This window comes from Equus przewalskii, chromosome 14 (assembly GCF_037783145.1).
Source record: "Equus przewalskii isolate Varuska chromosome 14, EquPr2, whole genome shotgun sequence".
Taxonomy (NCBI): domain Eukaryota; kingdom Metazoa; phylum Chordata; class Mammalia; order Perissodactyla; family Equidae; genus Equus; species Equus przewalskii.
In genome coordinates, this window is record NC_091844.1 from 84,595,145 (window position 1) to 84,616,167 (window position 21,023).

The 21,023-nt window shown below is 44.9% G+C and overlaps 1 long non-coding RNA gene across 1 annotated transcript in view; it reads left to right on the forward strand.

The window, feature by feature from the left end:
* The window catches only part of LOC139075858 (uncharacterized), an 88,307-nt gene that overhangs the window by 48,032 nt on the left and 19,252 nt on the right, over positions 1-21,023 (forward strand). The window lies entirely within an intron of this gene.

Below are 21,023 nucleotides of genomic sequence, written 5' to 3' on the forward strand. Positions count from 1 at the left end.
CCCAGGCAGAGAGGAGGGCAAGCTGCATGATGGGCACGTGACTGCCCAGCCACCTGCCTGTCATACCAATGTGGCCTCAAGGCCAAGCCAGAAGGACTCCTCCGTGCGAGTGAAGAAAACCGAGCAGAGGATAATTTATGGCATGTGCTTGGAGATTCCCTTAAATAGAAAAGACAGCCGCTCAACTTTTCCCAGCATGTGCACCATATTCAATGCGCCACATTGAATACACGGGAAACACAGACCTCCACAAATGTCTGGACGGGATCTGGGTGCAAGCACAACATCCCGATTGCCACGAGGCCCCGAATTACTGCCTAATGATGCCCACCACTCAGAAGGATTGCAAGGTCAAGTGAGGGAAGGCCGAGAGCACACCTCACCCAGCGTCTGCACCGAGCTGGCCCCCTGTACGTCAAGGCTCATTGCCTTCCCCAGACTGTAAATTCGACCAAAGAGGTAGCTTATTAGATAATAACCCCCAGGTCATAACTCACTTTAGAATACATTATAAATTATGATTTATACATACTCTTAATTGTAAACTGAACATTACATTAAATTTGAACTTTAAATAAAATTAAAATTAATTAAATTCCTCAGTCTACACTGAGTAGATAGTGAAAAGGCACAGAGTGAGAATCTGGAAATTAAAACATTTACAATGGATACCCTGCAACTAGATAATGCTGAAGTGGCTAGTATTAGGTGTGCTGACTAAATTCCCCACAGCAGTGCGTTGGTTTAAAAGTGACACTGCGAGGTCACTGTGCTGACGGTAGACTAACATTGAATTACTACACGTAGTTTTTGGAGGTAGCACATACGTAAATAATTTTTAAAACATCGAAGTCTAACTGGGTTTTGATAAAATCTGGTCTGATGGGTCAAAATTATTTGCTGAATTTATTTAAATCTTAATAGCTGCATGACTAATTTCCCTGGAATGATCACTCTCTTGAGGGCTGCTTGGGCAACCTGTTTTCAATCCCCAAAAGATGAACTTAAAAGAGCATTCGTTCTCAGATGGAGAGGATAGGGGTGTGTGTGCAGTAACTTGGTGTGGTGATATGTTGGAAGGAAGGGGAGATTTAGAACATAGCATCAGACTTTTCATGGAACGACTGCAAGAAGAGACCTCAGACCGGAAGTGGTTCCCAAGTCAGGAAAGGCGATCGAAGGTCTGTTGAATATTCTGACCACGGAAACGAAGGTAGCGTGCACAGCATATAGATTTGCTCCCCATCCTGGGACTCCTCCTGGAAGGTTGAGGGAGAGTTGGCTGAATCATTTACTGTCACCCACCACAGCCCCTGCTTCTACTATGGAGAACGTCCACATGCGGTCTGATGTGGTACAGCCTGCCTTGATCGGCGACTGGACCTATGGTCCTCTAGGCAGTCACTCTGGGCTGCTGATTGGCCAGAGAGGAAGGAAGTCAAGAATGCACCTAGAGGCATGGCCTTAGCCTCCTTGAGGCGCTCAGCTGCCAGCTGAGTTGGAGTATACAAAGAAAAAACCCCAAGAGTTTTCACTGTGAACCTTTCCAGACCTTTTCATTTCTTAACTCCTGTGAAAAGAAAATTGATCTCAGAATCTTACACATTTAAATATCTACTTGGACTGAAAATATTTTATTATTTAAAATGCCTGCGAAGTCATCGTGTTAGAGTTCGTATTTCCTACAATTAGAAGGAAGGAAAACAATTAGCATTTTGTAGCCACCTACTATGTTCTAGATCTTGGGCTCAGCAATTTTAAATATGTGATTTTTTTGTCAGAGGGATGGGTGGTGGAGTGGGGGGTGAATTTAGGGCCCCAACGTGCTCTCATACTGATTCCCAGATTCCTGCTGAAGACTCAGATTGGGTTTTTGAGAAACTCAGCAGCAAAAGGGTGAGCAGTTGTGGTGTAGGAGGCGTTCTTAGGGGGAAAGCAAAGTGGAGAATCTTAGCCCTGGTGGATGGGGGGCACCAGCAAAGAGCAACAGGTCCACAGGGTGGGAGGGGCACCAAGGAGGCGGTGATTAGCCAGCCTCCATTTGGCTGATGGGGTCTTGGGGAAGCCTTCTCACAAGAGGTTATAGTTGAGTAGGGCCTTGTAACAAGAATCAAGGGCATTCCAGCAAAGGGCACAGGAGAGATGGTGCATAGAGGTCAGGGTGAAGGCAGGGTTAGGGCATGGGGTGTTGGGAGTAAGATGGAGCCCACTGGGGCTACCGCCAGGGCTGAGTCGAATGATAAGAGTCCTGTGTCCTCCAGGCACTCTGCCCTGACGTGGTGCAACAGATGCAGCTGGCTGGAAGGGCCTGGAGGATCAGTGACCCAGTTCCCCAACTTGCTCAGAAAGTGCCCCGGGGAAGACTGCACAAGCTTGCCTGGAGTTTGTAAGCGCATATGATGGAACTCCGAGTCCTAGAAGTTAGAGAGAACAGCAATTTCATTTTATGTTGAGAGGAAATTCTTAGAGCAGACTATTTCGTATCTATTATCTTCATTACACACATGAATCATTTGAAGGTATTTCCTGAGGACATACCCACTATGCGTTTAGAGCTGTATGTGTATAGCTGGAGAGCGGCTGCAGCCCGCCAATGGGAAACTTCCAGTTGGGTTGGATGACTCAGTCCATCCCAGGCAGTGGGGTGAGGGCTATATGGTGCTGACTTGGGGCAATTGGTATCGGCTACAGGGCAGAGAGAGCTTCATGAACTGAGCCTGGAGCGTGATTATGTTCAGCTGGGTGAAGGGGAGGAGCAAAAGCCTCTCATGGGAGGGGAAGCTCTGGAAATGTGCTTTTGGGTATGAGGTTGTGAAATGGAAATCATAGCTTTGGAGATCAGCCTTACTGGAATGGAATAAATCAAATGTAACATGGCTGGAAGGAGGTGGAATGTGGGGAGGACATCAATGTTTAGATGATTGAAGAGCCAGACAGAGAAATTTAATTCTGCTGCATTAGGCAAGAGTAACAAGCACAAATGCGTCAATGTCTTCAGGGCGAGACAGCTTTCATAGCTTGAGAAGCCATCAAGTGTGGGGCGATAGGGAATGGTGAAGCCTGTGGTGAAGCAGAGAGTGCAAGGCAGGCCTGGAGATACCAGACTCATTTTTTAGTATAGTGACAAAACCCCCAAAATTTGCTGTAGTTGTGGTCATTGGTCTCTGAATTGGTTGACTCTATTTTTTTTTGTGAGGGGGGGGGGCAGATAATGTTAATATTGTAAACTTTCTCAAGAAATGGAGTAAAAGTAGTTTTAGGACTTTGGCCTGATACTAAATCAAGAGGGGAACAGAGACAACTAGTCAGGGAGAAGGTGATTTCTAAATTCCAGGCATGAAGCCATAAGGCCTGGATGCTGTGGGGAGGAAAGGTCCGTGGGTAGGTGTTGAAAAGGGTGACTGGGACCAGAAAGCAGATGGAGTCCAGGAGGTCCACGCTGAATTTCTGAAGTCCTACAATTTCCCATCTCCTGAGCCAGAAATTATAAAACCAGGATAGTTTTACAAATAAGTGCTGGAATAAAAAAAATCAAAACAAACCCAAAAAACCCACCTGTTCCTAGAGTCTTTGCATTTTCTTTGTTATTGTTAATAACGTTCCTGTTTGCACAGATACACAGTCTGATATTAGTTCATCTCCAGGAACCGTGGTGAGGTAAGTGAGAAAGAAAAGAGAGAAAGCAAAAGTGGGATTTTAATGAAGGAAAGTGAAGCATCTCCAACTTAAAAACAAGCAAAACATTGTCATGATTATTGAAAATAGAAACCTGAGATCAAAATCCAAAGATTTTACAAATCCATGCACTCTTTATTAACTCATCCAAGAAAAACTCCCACAAAAGATTTCTGAGATGCCGGGAGTGGGGGCAGGGTATAAATAGCTGTGCTGGAGACAGGAATTCAGACGGTTCTAAGCATGCTGACAGTATGGTAAACAAACGAGCAGTTGCCTTCCTGACACAAACATTGGGACTCGGCTAGTTTTGATTTCTAGCTCTGATTCTGTGTGACTGTGCCACCGAAATTAAGATTTCTCACTTTACATCTCACCATTCTTGATGGGGCCAGAGCTGGTGCAACATTACATTCCGTCTAGAACGATTTCACCCTCAAAGCAAAACTGCAACATCTCATATGGCAACAGAGCGTTGTATTCATGACTGCCTTTTCTTCCTTTCTTCCTTTCTTTTCTTTCTTTTCTTTCTTTCTTTTTTTTTTTTTTTTGTAAGCAGAAAAATAATGTGGTTTGATGCAATGGCCCAACACAATAGGAGCTAATGAATAGAGCGTGTTGCTCTCGAGAGACTGCAGTTCAATTACTGGTGGTGCCAATCAAGGCAGAAATATTAACCATGGTAACCACAGATTTCCAGCTCTATAGATGCATCAGGGAGGCAGTTGCTCTTTGGGAATCATCGGGGTCCTGGGAGGGAGAAGGGCTTGGAGTGACAAAGCACCACTGAGCCGGTGAATGCCGCCTTCACAAAGATGGGCATTGATGGGCTACTCCTCCAAGAAGTCCTGCTGTGGAGGCCCAGAGCTTCATTCCAAGAGAACTTGTGGGGGTCCAGGAGGAAGGTACAATGGCAAAGAAATATGTATTTAGAGGGAGCTGAATAGGGCGAGAAGAAAGAAAGTGAAAGAAAGTTATGTGGTATGGGTCATGCGTTACCACAATGATCTGGATTCATTAGGATTTGGGGGCAGTGAATTACATACAGGGTAAGGTATGTGTTACGGGTTGAATTGTGTCTCTCAAAAACTCATATGTTGGAGTCCTAAACTCCCGTACCTCAGCATGTGACTTTATTTGGACATAAGGTGATGGCAGATATAATTAGTTAAGATGAGGTCATACTGGAGTAGGTAGGATCCCTGATCCAATATGGCTGGTGTCCTTATAAAAACAGGAAATTTAGACAGACATGCACACAAGGGGAATGCCACGTGAACATGAAGACAGAGATTGGGGTGATGTATCTGCTAGCCAAGGGACGCCAGAGATTGCAGCTAGGAGAAAGTAATGGAACAGATTCTCCCCCACAGCCTCAGAAGTTACCAACCCTGCCAAAAGCTTGGTCTTGGGCTTCCGGCCTCTGGAACTGTGAGATGATAAATTTCTATTGGTTAAGCCATTCAGTTTGTGGTGCTTTGTTGAGGCAGCCCTAGCAAGCTGGTACAGCCCAGATCTATTGAATCAGGAACTTCATGGCTAGGGCCCAGTTACCTGTGTTGGAACAACCTACCAAGAGATTCTGATGCACGCTGGAGTTTGAAAACTGCTGCTCTAAATCATTAGTTCCCATTAAAATAGTCTAGAGATGCTTTCTAAAAACCAGACTTTCCTAGCAGTTGTGATATTCTCCCTTCTCCCTCCCCCCCCCACAGATTGGTTGAATTAGAATCTCACAGATATTTCTTGCAACAAGTTTGGAAATCCAGGGCGCAGGTTTTCTAATGGTGTGTCTGGTGCTTCTTCCACTTAGAAGGCAATTGCTCTTCCAATAAGGAATCTTCAGTTTTGCATCGTGTTTTCCAGTTTATGGCACACTTTAACGTGAATTGTCTCATTTGCTTAGTTTTGGGTCCTGACCCACTAGTGGGGAAGAATAAAAAGGAGAAACTTTCATTGGTTCAGCGGTCCCTCGGTGAGCCAGGCATGGGATGCATGCCCATGTAAGGTTCTGTTCTCCCAGGTGAGTGCCCGAGGGCACCTTGGGCTCTGGAAGAATCACGTGAGTTGGGGTTGCAGCTAGAGAACCTCGCAATACTTGCTCATTTAATGCTCGATCATGTTTTTGGTTGGCTTTATTTGGAAGTGAATCCTAAAATGCAGTCTTGACTGTGTCCCCACTTCCAACGCCCCAGGGCCTCCTCTGTCTCTCTTCCCTTCAGGACAGCACCTGATTTACTGGGTTGGGCCTTCAAAATTCACCCCAACTTGCTGCACCAGGCTCATTTCCCTCCGTCCCTGTCCCCTCACCCCGCACTCATGCTCTGTGCCGTTAGCTAGAGAGATAATAAACACATGGGCTCACATTGACCTTACTATGTGTTACTCTCAGCTCTTTTCAAAGGTCAGTGTGCAAAGTTCCCCGGGATTAGTGTCTGAAGTAGGCCCAAGACTCTGCATTTCTGATGAGCCCCCAGGTGCCGCTGACGGTATGAGCATCACAACTTAAGGAACAGACCCTTAGCACATATTAGCTTATTTAATCCTCACAACAACCCATGAGGTTGGTGCTCTTGTTGTCCCTTATTCAGATGGGGAAACTGAGGCACAGGATGGTGAAGTGTCTTTCCTAAAGTCACACAGCCAGTAAGTGACAGAGCTGGGATTTGACCCCAGGCAGTCTGGCTCTAAGTTCCATTTTCTTGTCCATTTCCCCAAGTTGCTTTTCAACAGGAATTACAAACTATTTGTGGTTTCCCAATACCCCGTCTTCTTTCTCTGCTCTGTGCCTCCAATGCAAGTTAATCAACCTCTCCTCCCCTCAATGTTCTCATCTGAGAAATGGGGCTATGGCAATACCTCGCTCACAGAGTTGTTATGGGGATTGAACAAGACAGTCTGCGAAGCTTGCTTTTGCTTCTCCTCCTCCTTATCATTACTATTATTATGTGGGTAAAAATGTGGACTTCAATTCCACTGACTGTGTTGGAGCTGTCTCTGCAGGACGCCTTAGCTGTGTGACCTGGCATGTGACTTAAACTCTCTGAAGGTCAGTTTCTTCTTCTAAAAAGGCTATAATAATAATAATTCCTTCCTCACAGAGTTAATTTATGAAGCATAAATTAGAGAATACACGTAAAATCTCTTTGTGTAAGCCAGGCATGTAGAAAGGCGTTAAAAATTGTTAATTGCTATTATTTTCATTCAGTAAACACTTCTTTCAGCCATATCCACATGTTCTTATTCAAGTAATATTCTAAGCCCTTTCCCATGCATCATCTTAGTTAAGCTTTACAAGAGTCTCATGAAACATTTATTCGTTTCCACTGTGCAGATGAGAGAACTGAATCACAGAACCAGAGTGACTTGCTTAATGCCATGCGGTTCATTATGGGTGGAATAGAGTTGAAAGCCCCAACCATGGCCATCGCTTCCTCTTTCTGTGATGGTCAGTGCGCGACCTTCACCAAGAGGGGTCCACCAAGTGCAGAACGAGAAGAGCACTCATGTGTGCTGCCCCTCGACTGCCTCTCCGCTCCCTGACCTCTGAGCTTGGTGGTGGTTTCCTTAAATCCCTTTCTTTCACTACGTCTTTACGTTACTGACTTTTTTTCATGCCCCTTTGTCCTCCTTGCTCTCCGACTGTGGCCCCTTTTGTGATAACTCTTGGTCACGGTGGCATGGGTAGAGTAGGCGTGGACAGTTCTGGTAACCAGTCTCTCCTTGGCTCTTTAGACTCGCCCCTTTAGCTGAGAGCCAAATGGGTCAGAGGGGGAAATGGTTTCAGCAATCCTTACTCCTGGTAGAACTAACTCCCCCCTTCAACTTCTATGAAACAAGAGCAAAAGTGGCTGACAAAATTTGAAAACTGAGTCCAGATTATTTCAGTGCAATGTACACCCATGTTCCATATGGTGTTCTGAGATGATATGAGCATCGTCTAGGGCAGAAGAAAATATTTTCCTTAAGTAAATCGGAAACTTTCTTGAGGTTGGTGGCTAGTTTACAGATATTCATTCTGGAGTTAGGATATTTGTCTTTCTCCTAAGTATTATGTGGCCTGTATAAGTGTTATTTGTGAAATGTAAGTGAATTCATATTAATTTTAATTTCACTTCAACAAGCATTTATCGCAGGCCTGTGATGCGCTTATCGGTAGGACAGACCTTTCTGGGATCAAAGGGCCCAGAATGCACAGACACACACAGACACACACATACAAAATCTCTTACACTGAACTTGAGGAGATTTGCTTCTCTCTTGGAGAACTTAAAAAGGAAAGAATTGGGGAATATTTGTGATGTTTTCCCATTAAAAACCCACGGGAATGACGGTCAAATGCTGGACGATTATTTGTCAGCCCAAAGCAGTGCTTTCTGTGAATAATTTGGATCACTGTGTCCCTCTGACTGAGGGGGGACAGAATTTTCACGCTATTGGGATGGGGATAGGGCAGAGACGTGGAGATCTGTTTTTCTAGGATGGAAGTGGTGATTTGGTAGAAAGAAAATTGAACATGCAGGCCAAAGACTTGCATTCCAATTTTTGGTCTGATATTTGTTCACAGTGGGATCTTACACAAGTTAATTAACCTCTCTGAACCCAATTTGCTCATCTGTAAGACAGAGTTAAAATATCGACTTTAAGGATTGCTGAATAGAAGAAATAGAATAATAGATGTGAGCATATTCCGTAAACACTGGAGCGCTGTACTCATTCAAAGGTTATTATTATAATAATGTTGACAACATGATTAACCTGACTGTCCAAATGGGGACGATATGGAGGAAATGAAAGCACAGATCCACCCTGGTGTCCCCACTGCTGTCCCCAACAAGCAGCCAGGCCTGAACTGAGGGGAGGGAGAGTCAGGGTAGCTGAGGCACACAGGGTGCAGCCTGAGGGAGTGGTGGGGCCAAAGCTGGAGAAGTGTAGCGTTTAGTGGCAGTAAGTACATTCACAGTGTTGTACGACCATCACCATTGTCTAGTTCCGGAATTTTTCATCACCCAAAAGAAAAACTCATACCTGTTAAAGGAGTCACTCTCCATTCCTCCCTCTCCCCAGCCTGACAGCTACAAATCTGCTTTCTGTCTCTATGGATTTGCCTAGTGGGGATATTTCATATAAGTGGAATCATAAAGTATGTGACTTTTTGTGTCTAGCTTCTTTCACTGAGCATAACGATTTCAAGGTTCCTCAGTGTTGTAGAGTGTATCTGTGCTTCATTCCTTTCTATGTCAGAGTAATATTCCATTGCATGGGTATGTCACATTTTGTTTATCTATCCAATGGACAAAGGTAGAAGGTCCTTTCTCCCTCTGGGCTGTTATGAATAGTGTTTCTGTGAACACTGGCATGCACATTTGTGTTTGAATCTCATCAACTCTTCCCTCCCACTATTTCATTCTCCATGTGGCCAAAATAATCTTTTAGAAGATAAATCTGATCTTCTCACCCCCTGTCTTAAGCCTGCAAAGGCTTCCCAGGCCTTGTGGGATAAAATTGAAAGTCATTAGCGTGGTCTGCAAGGCCCTGTGTGTTCCTGCTTCTGCCCACCGCATCAGCCTGTGTTTCTCTCCTCCTTGCTTTGCGTACTTCAGCCACTTAGCACTTATTTTGGTTCCGGCAGTACAACATACTTCTACCACCCCTGGTCAGTGCCACAGCTTTTTCAGCTCAGCCTAGAAAGCTCTTCTGGATTCCTCTTTACCAACCTCACTCAATCACACTTGAGATTTCAACTAAAATCTCACTTTCTAGGGCAGGCTTTCATGCTGCCAAACTAAGTCCAGCCTCCATATTTTGTATTCTCTCACACCCTGCCCTTCTCCTTGGTAGCATGTATCACAATTGCAATTACAGTGATTAGTTGTCTATCCCTAAAGAAATGTAAGCTCCCTGAGGGATGGTACAGGATTGTCTGTAGGCAGCTGTAAATCCAGCACTTAGCGCCTTGTCCTACAGACAGTAAGTGCTCAGCTTTCATTTATCCAACATCGTGGGTGTCCAACCCCAGCAACACTGACGCATCTAATATTCCTGCCCTTCTTGCTGTCGCTGCACACTTCCGTGTTAGCACAGTGTGGGGCAGAGGCAAGGAGGCCCCTTTGTCCTGCGAAGAATTTGGGGAATGTGCATCATTTCCTGTGAGGTCCATGGCGACATTCTCCGTGTTCTGCCATGGCCATGAGGTGAGAGGTGCCATCTTTCACTTAGAGGCTGGAAAACAAAATGAAGGTGCCATGTGGGAAAATGGCCTTCACTTGCTCTAGGACTGTTTTCTGTTAAGCAGAGGAACTGCAGCCAGAGCAAAAGTTGAGAATGCACAATGGCTGAAATACATTAAGCTTTGGGCCAATGCTCATACATTTGAAATGATGTCAGAGCCATGGAGACAAAGTCCTTTAATCTCCTGTAGAAGACTGAGTAAAGTTAGTGCCCCGTGGAGGACCACTTATGATATTTTCCTCCTGGAACAAACTGTGGGCAAGTGGGGTATGGTTGTCTCTACCAGGACAACGGCAACGGTGACCATACTCTGTAGGGTCCCTGCGGTGCTATAAGTGGTGGCGCCAGCTGTGGCCACACTTTCATATTGCAAGAATGAACCATTGCAGGTGAATGACTGATGCATTGATAGAGGATGCGAAGGACTTTATCCAGGCCGGTGGCCTGGGGTGAGGTCAGCTGTCGAAGCTGGCAGTGGGAAGAACAAAGGTGGCCCATATAGATAGATTCCCAGCCAGGGCGAACCATCAGATCATTCTGAGCCTTTTGCAGTGCACGAGGCATGCGGAAAGTCTTAATGAGGACAGTGCTTTGGTTAGGCAATTTTTTCTATTAAAAGGATTTTTCTTTTTAATAGAGGAAATATTGACGATCAAGCATTAATCATCTTACAAGATCATGGCTAACACCCATTGAGCAGGCCCCCATGCCGGGCACTGGGCTGCATTGCTTACATGGGCCATTGCTTCCAAGTCCCCACGATGACCTCCCAGGTGGGCCTCCTGGTTAGCCCATTATGTAAATGGACCCGGAACTTGGAGAGATTAAATGACTTGTCCAAAGGTATTTAGCTAATAAGTGACAGACGTGGGATTCTAACCCAATTTTCTTTGAACCCAGAGCCAGTGCTTTTAATGGTTACAGTGAATTGACACTATTTTGGAGGTTTGGACAAGTGCAAGACCCTCTTAGGATTCGGTCCTATGCAGCAGGAAGTAGTTATAGACGATGAAATAGAGAAATCTGTCCTTGGTGTCCCCGTAGGAATCCATAGCAGATTTTCTGGAATCATGCACAGGCGAACACGTACAACACACACACACACACACACTCCAAAAAGACAAAAACAGGCGGATGAGCCAGGAGCCTCCGGGGGCAGAGTCTTCCTCTGAGCCCTGCAGGGCCCAGGGAATTGGTTCAGGTTGATGCTGAGGTTGGAATCCTGTGACCAAACCACGCAGTCACTCTCTTGAACTCTGTCTCTGGAACTGCCTTTCTGGATGCGGGCTACTTGTGACTTGTGGCATTACTTCTTTGACAATGTCAGAAAGCGGTGGTTCATCTTCATCTGTTCCCCTTGTACAGCCTCATGACAGAATATTGAACACCTGTAATTCACAGGAAGGTGGCATAGCTCAGGGCTTAAGAACACAAGCTCTTGGGACAAGTGTCCCTTCCAAATCCCAATTGTGCTGCATGCCTCCATGTGACTTGGGGATAGTTACTTCAACAATTTGTACCTTCCTTTCCTCTTCCATAAAACGTGGGTAATGAGGGTACCTTCCGGTGATGGTTAATTTTATGTATTAACTTGGTTAGGCTATGGTATCCAGATGTTTGGTCAAACATCAGTCCGGATATTGCTGTGAAGGAATTTTCTAGATGAGATTAACATTTAAATCAGTAGACTTTTGAGTAGAGCTGATTACTCACCAAAATGAGGGTGGGCCTCATCCAATCAGCTGAAGACCTTAATAGAAAAAATTGATCTTCCCTGAGCGAGAAGGAATTCCACCAGCAGATGACCTTCAGACTCAACCTACAACATCAGCTCTTCCCTGGGTCTCCAGCCTGCCGACCTACCCTGCAGATTTTGGACTTGTTAGTCCTCACAATTGCTTGAGCCAATTCCTTAAAATACCTCTCTCTCTCAATGAGATTATATATCTATATATAAATATATATAATAGATAGATATATAATTTCCTATTGATTCTTTTTCTCTGGGGAAGGCTGACTACTGCCCTTCCTCACTGGGTTATTTTGAAGACTAAATGAGTTATTACGTGTGAAACTCATAGAGCCGTACGTGGCACAAAGTATGAGGTCACCATGTTAGCAATTATGTTAAATCTAGCATGAACTAGTGCGATCTGCATGCACACTCTGCAGGGTGTCGGCGTGGATGGGACATGAGGTTGAGGAAGTCACGGGCCTTGCCTCAGAAAGAGGACAGTCCAGCGGAAGGGACAAGCATGCACTCTGGCAATTGGAATGCACTGAGGAGAAAGAGAGAGAAACGGAGGAGTCATAATAGTGGGCTGACTGTGTGCATATTGCTCTCAGACACCTTGACCTGCTGCTCAAGGTTAGTGCCTTTCTCTAGGTCCTTCTAGTGTCATAGAAGGCATGAGTTTAAGGTTATGTCAGCCTCCCAAATGTGAGACTGGCTTTTACACAGGAAGTTGATTCTTATTCAACGATGGGGTTACGGAAGGCAAAGCTACAAGTGAATGTGTCATGCTCGGCCATGGGACAGGTGAACAGCAGATGTTTCATAGCAGGTGTCAAGGCCTATCTACAGTAAGGTTGGCGCCGGTACAGGGTCATTGGAAAGGCAGCTCCTGTCCCTGGGAAACCTGGAACCTAGGGAGGGACACTCCCACCTGGTCAACAATTCCAAAGCTTTGGCCTTGCTGGAGTGGAGGTCAGTGCCAGGGCGGTGGGAGTACAGAGGAGGGAATGACAGGAGCCGACGGGAGCCAAGGAAGGAGCTGGAGATTCAGTGGATAAATAGTAGTCGGGGGAGAGCAGAGGAAGAGACCCTCACAGAGGGAGGCAGAGCCTGGCTGGGCCTTGCCTGGCACGGAGGAAGCACTGGGCAGTTGGGTGTCCTGCAGAAGGTCTCTGTGTCCTGGGAGTGGGGAGGAGGAGCAGCATTAGATGAGAGAAGTCCAACCTCAGCGAAGCTCCTCCATAATAAACCCATTCACCATGGCTCGTGATTCACGGTGGTTACAAGAAAGCCGGGGCACAGTTGCTGAAGAACCACTTCCCCTCGAGCCCACATCTTCTACTGAATTTTGAGATAATTGTATGACACCACCCAGAGAAGGAACCCCAGCTCCTTGGAGACAAAAGCATTGCCATTCTCTCTCTTAGGGCTCCTCTAGCTCCCAGCGTGGTGCCCGGCACAAAATACATTTTCAATCCATTTTTATAGAAATGAATTCAATTTTAAGCCTTTACTTTTCAGCTCATTCTACCAGTCAATCAGTATTTAGTGATTGTTGACAGAAGTATAATCAAAGAATTTCAGATCTATAAGGACCTTGGATACTGGCTATGCACATATCTCGTAGAGATGAAGATACTGAGGCCTTGAGATGTCAAGTAATTGGCCCTAAATTACCGGGTAGCATGGCTTGTCGGGTGGAGGCCATCCAACTCTTTCTAGTCTGAGAAACAGAGCGATGATGCAGATACTCTGGAACTGCGTATGTCTTCAGATGTGGTCTATTCATTGGTTTGTGGCTGGTCTTCTGTGTTATTTAGAGAGTGGTGCTGGTAAGATTAAGATTGCATTATGGGCGAGTTGGCTTCCATTTCTCCCTGGGAGATTGAGTGCATGGCTCACCAGCTCATAACCCAAAAGATCAATGCCGGATCAGTGCAAAATCACCTCTCAAGTATTCAGCGGGCATTTTCCAGAACAGCGCTAGTTGCTGGGGTTTAATGGATATTAGAAGATGAGTCAGACATGGTTCTTGCCCTCATGAAACTCAAAGTCAGTTGGAAAAAGAGCATAACCACAGGAAACAGGACAAGGAAAAGAAAGTGAAATGACCATAGGAGGCAGTTGGCAGAATGGCCTGTTTTCAGGCTCTTGCCCTCACGATGGTAGGACAGTGTCTCCGAAAGCTCAGCCAGGGTCAGTTTTGCTTGTTCTTCACTGAGATCAGAGCCATTTGGTACCCTTGCAGTAATTTACTGTTAAAAAGGCAATCGGTTGAGTTTTCCGTTCTGAAAATCAGTGATGAGGAAACAGCCAGAGAGAGCCCGGAAACATTATTTACAAGCCAATGAAGGTGGAATTGAACAAGAGAATGTCGTTTGAGTGTGCTCCAGAATTCCTTAGGGGGGACTGCATTTTCTGTAGAGAGAAAAGGAAAGCAGGAAAACACTAGTTTGTAATACTATTTCACCACTTGTGGGTTATGCCTGATGAAATAGGAGGCCAAGTTGATTTTGGATGGGGAGTTGACAGGTGAATGTAGTGGCACCTTTCACTGAATCTCTTAGAAGCAGCAAACAGGGCTGGCCCTGTGGCCGAGTGGTTGTTAACGGAGGGTTAAGTTAACGCGCTCTGCTTCAGTGGCCCAGGGTTTCACCGGTTCGGATCATGGGCATGGACCTAGCACCACTTGTCAGGCTACACTGAGGCAGCATCCCACATAGCACAACCAGAAGGGCTCACAACCAAAATATGCAACTATGTACTGGAGGGCTTTGGGGACAAGAAGAAGAAGAAAAGATTGGCAATAGATGTTGGCTCAGGTGCCAATCGTTAAAAAAAAAAACAAACCCCCAAAGCAGCAAACACTTGTTGTTAGTGTCATCAAGTGGATTCTGACTCTGTGACCCTGTGTACAGCAGAGAAGGACCCTGCCTGGTCTTTTTGTACCATCGTCTCACCTTCTGGCACTCTATCAGACAATGCTCTGCTGCTGTTCATAGAGTTTTCATGGCCAATTCTTCTTAAGTGGGTGGCCAGGTCCTTCTTCCTAGACTTTCTTAGTCTGGAAGCTCTGCTGAAACCTGTCCACCAGGGGGGACCTGCTGTTATTGGAAACAGCAACAGTAGAGCTTTCAGCATCGCAACAACCTGCACCCGCCATTGGATCACAAGCGACAGGTGGGTGATATGTTTCCCTGGCCGGGAGATGAACCCAGACTGCGGTGGTGAGGGAGCTGCATCTTAACCACTAGACCTCCAGCGCTGACTGCAGCAAACATAGCTCCTTGGGAATCTGGATTTGGTGTCTATTACCAAGGACACCCAAAAAGAGCCAGCTCACTCAAAGCAGGACTTATGGCAGTTTCTGCACAGGTGAGAACAGACATTTGTACTCATGCTTAACGAAAGTGATCCTCGTAAGACCACATGATTTATTATGACTCATTTCCCATGAGAAACTTAGCAGAATTAACCACAGAACCCATCCAAATCATCGAAAAGCTAATCATAAGGACCTCCTCTAAAATCAAGCCCCCTTAAGACAGTACCCACTCAAAGGAATCTTTGTATCACCCACAGTACTCTGCCTAGGCTCTAGCCCATAGTAAGTGCATCCTAAATGTCTGAGGAGTGAATGAAAAGAAGGCATGACCATGATAAAAAGGAAACAGAGAAACACATCAAGTTACTGTCTTTAGCTACGTATGAACATGCATAAATAATTATGAAACTGATTAAATTTACACATTTAGGAAATAACCACTCAGGATAATATTTCTCCATGAGTGTATCATCAGAGATGTCATCCAATTTGGCCCTCACACCAGAGTAGACACTTCTGTTTCCAGTTTATAGAAACTAGTGCTTAGATGCATTAAGCAACTGCCCTGGATGATGGCTATAAAAATATGGGTTCATCAATTGTCACAAATGTCCCACTCTGCGGGGGAGGCTGTGCATGTGCGGGGGCAGGGGTATATGCGAAATCTCTGTGCTTCCCTCTCAATTTTACTGTGGATCTAAAACTGATCTAAAAAATAAGTCTTTATTAAAAAACATATGGAGCAAATGAATGAGTGACCTGCACGTGGTGACTCAGCCAGCACGTGATAGAACAGACAAAATTCAGATCTCCTGATTCGTATTTAGTGTCCTGATTTAAGGTAACTCCTGAGTTAAGACCAAACAGGCATGTGCTTCTGCTCTATAACCTGCTTCTCTGGGTTTTGGTTCAGAATCACTAGTTGAAGGATACCACGAAATTTACACATACTTATTTATCTTCTTTCTGCAGGTCATTTCTGCACAAGTGCACATTGCTGTCACCCATGCTAGTGTGAGTTTCTGGAAGGTGAGGCTAAGTCAGCCCCTCCCTCCTCTGTCCTTCCTTCATGCTGTGTACCCGCCTCTCCTGTCACACCGGATTGTGAGCAGGCATTTGTCTCTGTCTCTCTCAAAGACTGAGGGCCATGTCAGACTCGACTTTCTATGCCCTCTCCCAGCTCAGTGCTTTGTGTGTAACAGGTTCTCAAAAGTTGCTAACTGCAGAATAACTATGACCATTTAACTGCCTTTATCTGTCACATATAAAATAGATTCCAATTAAATACCTTTCGACGATGCTAATAACAACAAATAAGAATATCAACATTTCTTGGGTTAATGTGATGTTCAAACAAAAGATTACGTAATTGGATGAAAGGAGCTTCTCCCTTGGAAACTGCAAAGAAGTGCTTCACTTGTGCCAGGGAGGACTTCAGACCCTGGTGCGACTCAGTCACTCAGTGTAGCACGATGATGGCGTGTGGACGGAACACATGGGTTCATAGTTTGCATCCCGGTTGGCTGGTGTTCCTAACTTGATTCAGAGAACATTCCTTTTTGCTCACCAGTTTGGACCACATGCCTCCAAAAGGCTAATTCCCACTTTTTGAGTTGGTGTTTATTGAGTTCCATCTGGTGAGCAGAATACCATGAATATGTCTGAAATGGGTTACGTTAATGACTGCTCAACGTAGGAGAAAGGAGACAATGATAGCAAAGATAAGGTCTGTTCCTATTGATTAGAAAACACAGTTGTAGTCTAAGCATCGGAGATTTTCTCAAGGTTAAGATTCCACCCAAGAAAAGAGCATGAATCAGAATTAGAAATCAAGTCACACAAAGACAGACGTGTTTCCTAGTGGTGTTGATAAACCGGGACAAATGAGGGGGGAAGATCAGGCAAATATTTGCAAGTAAAGTTTCAGAGAGCAAACGCAGATTAGACACATCAGAGAGAAAATTTGCTTCAAAAATAGAAATTAATTTATTTAGTAAGTCAAAGATAAGCTGGGTTGTCATTACATGAGAAAATGGAATGATGTTCCCTAAAATAAAAAAATGTGTTTAATCCCAGGGAGTTCAACTTTTGGAAATAATTCTAGAACTGGATTAAAAAATAACTTCGATAACTGCCTTGCCAGCCCTTTATTCCTCCTTTTTTGAAAAAAAAGTCCAAGTTTCCTCTGAATCGAGTTTGAACACTCCTAGTGGAATTTGTCCGAGGCTCCGTAAATTGCTAACATTCCATCTTGCCATGTCTTATAAACATATAGACGGCAGTTGTTGCACAGAGTTAGGTTTTTAATAATTTTTCAACTCCTTTCCCTCTGGAGTCCAATTAAAGCCATCCTCTGCTGGGAATCCATTCGTGAATTTCGGAGCTTTATTATGAGAACAAAGAGGTAAGTCTTTCTGTAGAGAATAATCCTACACTGGCGGAGAGCTGTACTCGATGACCTAATGGGTCCTTTCTATCTCTAATTTCTATGATTCTATGAAAATCATCACTCACTATAAGAAACAGATGTTGCCTGGGAGACAATGGTGGTGAGGACCATGTTTCTCCATCAGCCCCTTTCAGAGGCGTGCTGCCACCTCTTTTTCCCCCACTTCTCTCCTCTGTGGCAGCTGACGGGATATTTATAGCCTCTTCCTCAGCCTGCCAATTATAATTATCAATATCTTCACTGATAAAAAAAGAGGCATCATCAGAGTTGTGCACAGTATGTGATAAGCCAAGTTTGAGTTGAAAACGAGAATAGTTTCTTCCCATTATGGACAAAAGAGAGGTGCATTTGGTGGCGGGGCTGCCATCTAGGCTGTGTTACTGTGGCCACAAGAGAGATTTTGGCCTCCCTTAAAGCACCTCTGTGGACAAATAGCGAGGTGGAGATGCTCTTATGAGCAGCTATCGCTTGAAAAGACAATGCAGTCTGTACAGTACGGAGTTAGAGAGTTGCTCTAAATATAATGAATAAACGTGAACTCTTACACCAGGCAGCACAGCTTAGTAATTGCTGTTCTGGAGCTCACGTCTCTGCAGCTATTTAGCTCAGCATTTCATCTCCAGCTGCAGCACAATTTTTGCCAAATATAGATAAGTGAAGTTAAAGTTATTGGCAACCACTAGTTCTGTGTCCCTGTTTTGAGTTTATAGATTTCATAGGAATGGCATTACTTTATTTCTGCAGCAGACAATTGTTCTTCTGCAGCAAGAACTTTTTCCATGGTACAGTCTGCATGGCATTTCGACTGAGGCTGGAAATTGTATCAGAGAGATGTATGGGCAGCCGGAGGGAGATTTCTGTTTGGGCTACAGAGTAGTTGAAATTTGGTGGTGGAGGCAAGACAGACTCTCAACCCAACCAACATATTTTAAGGGTTTCCAAACCTTAGCAGAATTTTAACAAAGTATCTGCAGACGCCCCCTTTCATCAAGGACCGCCTGACGGTAGTGATGACTCCATCCACATCTGCAGCTTTTCTGAGACTCACCTTTGGGAATACGTGGCCCCCAGCACCTGAAAGCAGTGTGTGGTTCTAGCCTTTTATTTCTGGTGAAATCTGAGGCTATAAAATTTCCTTTTAGATGACTAAGAATTATAGCGTTAAGAATTTAAAGTGATCTTTGTGTAGGAGTTCAACTGTCCAGGGCGTACAATTCCCTTCTGAGGTGGATGACCCCTGACCTCTTGATCACTTTTCTTTGAACATAAAGCTTAGTCTTCCAAGAGGCATCTGCTCCCATTATCTGTTCTCATTGCTGGAGTTCAATATTTACTTGGCGCTTTTTTGGTAGAGGTTAGTGGCCAGGCATCGTGCCTCCCCTGGGTAGTCTCGTCTCCATCTTAAACACACCCCTTCTCTCAATTATCTTGTGGCTTCGTTTAGACTCCTTATCACTCTAGTGGCTTTGCTGTTTTGGAAAAAAGACTTTCTAACACCTTATGTAGCTACACAATAGAATGAGAAAACACATTTCGGAAGGAGATTGTCATGTGAGTCAGTCAGTACCACTTACACACACACACACACACACACACACACAATCTCAACGTCTTGGTTATTAACTGACCTGAAACTACTTGGTTAGATTCTTGAAGTTAACTATTCTCTCCTTGTTTATGTCATTTATACATAAACACGGTCATTCCCACATTTCTTTGCTTGCTGACCCCTCTGTATGTGATGCTAGAATAGAGTCGTAAATTAGTCTCCTGTTCTTCCTCTCTTCCTCTCTCCTGCTCTCTTTCACTCTCTCCTTATTTTCTTTTTTCCATGAGTGACTTAAGCCCATTTAAAAGATGAATAAAATTCAGCAATCAGAAAATAATTTAAATATTCTAAAATGCACCCTTTTCAATTCATATAATATTGGTGATCACTTCTATTGGAAATCACTTTAGGAAATACCTTTCCTATTTATTGTCTTTCTACCAAATCTCAAGGCAGTGCAACCACCTTTCCTGAGCCACTTGCCCACCAGGAGGCGGGGTACCCTCCTCTATAGCTTGTGGCAGCTCTAGTATCACTGTTGTCACATTGTATTATAAATATATATTTCTACTTAGCTCCTTCCCTCCAAATGGGTTAATGACCACTTTTAATTTATTTTCACATTCTGAGTCTTAGCGTGCTGGTGACTGATGCATAGGTGGTCCTCAGCAGATATTGATTGAATGAAGGAATGTATTCACAGTGAAAATGATTTTGGGAAATAGCAGCAAAGTAAAGGGAGAGCCTCTGAACACAGTTTACAAAAGACCCAAGGAAGCTTTAGTGACTGTCTCCCAGATCTGGAGACTTCTGCTTGCTCGCTCCATCCTCCGCTCCTACTCCGTCCTCCGCCCAGCTAGCAGGAGAAGCCTTGCCCCAGCCCAGGGATGCTGTGGGGACTGGGGCTGAGCAGGCTCTGCGCCTGGAGGGTGCGATTCCGGGAAGTCAGCTTGGGAAGCTGTGATTCCGGGAAGGCACACGCTGTTTGAGAGTGCTGCTGAGGGCTCAGCTGTCGGCTGGAAGCTGTAAAGTGCATTTGCAAGCTTTCGCTGGCTGCCTGTTGGATCTGTTCCTCATTCCCCAGACCTGGGAGCTCCCCTGTCGCCTCCAGATGTGCCAGGATCTGCTGCTGTCCCCTTCTCCTTTTGAGGAACAGTGTGTGGTCGCCTCAGGGGGCGGGGTCCTCCACAGCTTCTCTGAGCCGGAACTGGTGACAGCTACTCTTGTCTTCTCCTGACAGCACAAGGAGTTCTAAATTACTTAATTTGAATATGAAAATGTTCCCTAGCATAAAGACCCTGTAGGAATTCTCTTCTTGCACCTCTGAAGGAGGCACTGAGATAACGGTTTGTCCTGGGGCCTTAGTCTTGCCCTAAGGCAGAGAATAGATCTGTGAACATCTTTTCTCTAGATTCCATATTTTATGATTCTGAGGGGACACAAATGAGTTGCAACAAAGAAGTGCTGAATGGGCCTGGCGAGACACCTGCCAGCCGTAGCCTGGCAAAGGGCCGAGGAGCCTCCAGGAGCAGCCATGCTGCTGGCTTTGACCCGCCAGCCCGTTTAGGGTCATCCTTGAGTGTCAGGGTTTCTCTCATATGCCCTTCTTTTCTTGGTCCATTTAGGCCCGTAGCTACCATTAGCTTTTTTCTAAAATTGAAGTAAAAGTCACATAACATAGAGTTGGCCATTAAGCATTTTAAAGTGTACAATTCAGTGCCATTCGGTACCTTCATGGTGTTGCGGGACCATCACGTCTATCTAGTTCCGAGACATTCTCATTGCCCCGAAAAGGAAACCCCACACCCACTAAGCTGTCACTCCCCAGCCGCCTTCTGCAGCCCCTGGCAGCCACTATTGTGCTGTTAGCTTTTGCATCTTAACATAGTGAATGTTGGAAACAATTCCTTTCAGTCCTTTATTATATTTGCAAAAATGCATTAAGTACATTTTATTCCAGGCACCGTGTTAAACATTAGTATACATGCACTCATTTAATCCTCACCGTAACAGGTGTTATAAAACAGTCGCTATTTTTATTCCTATTTTACAGGTGAAG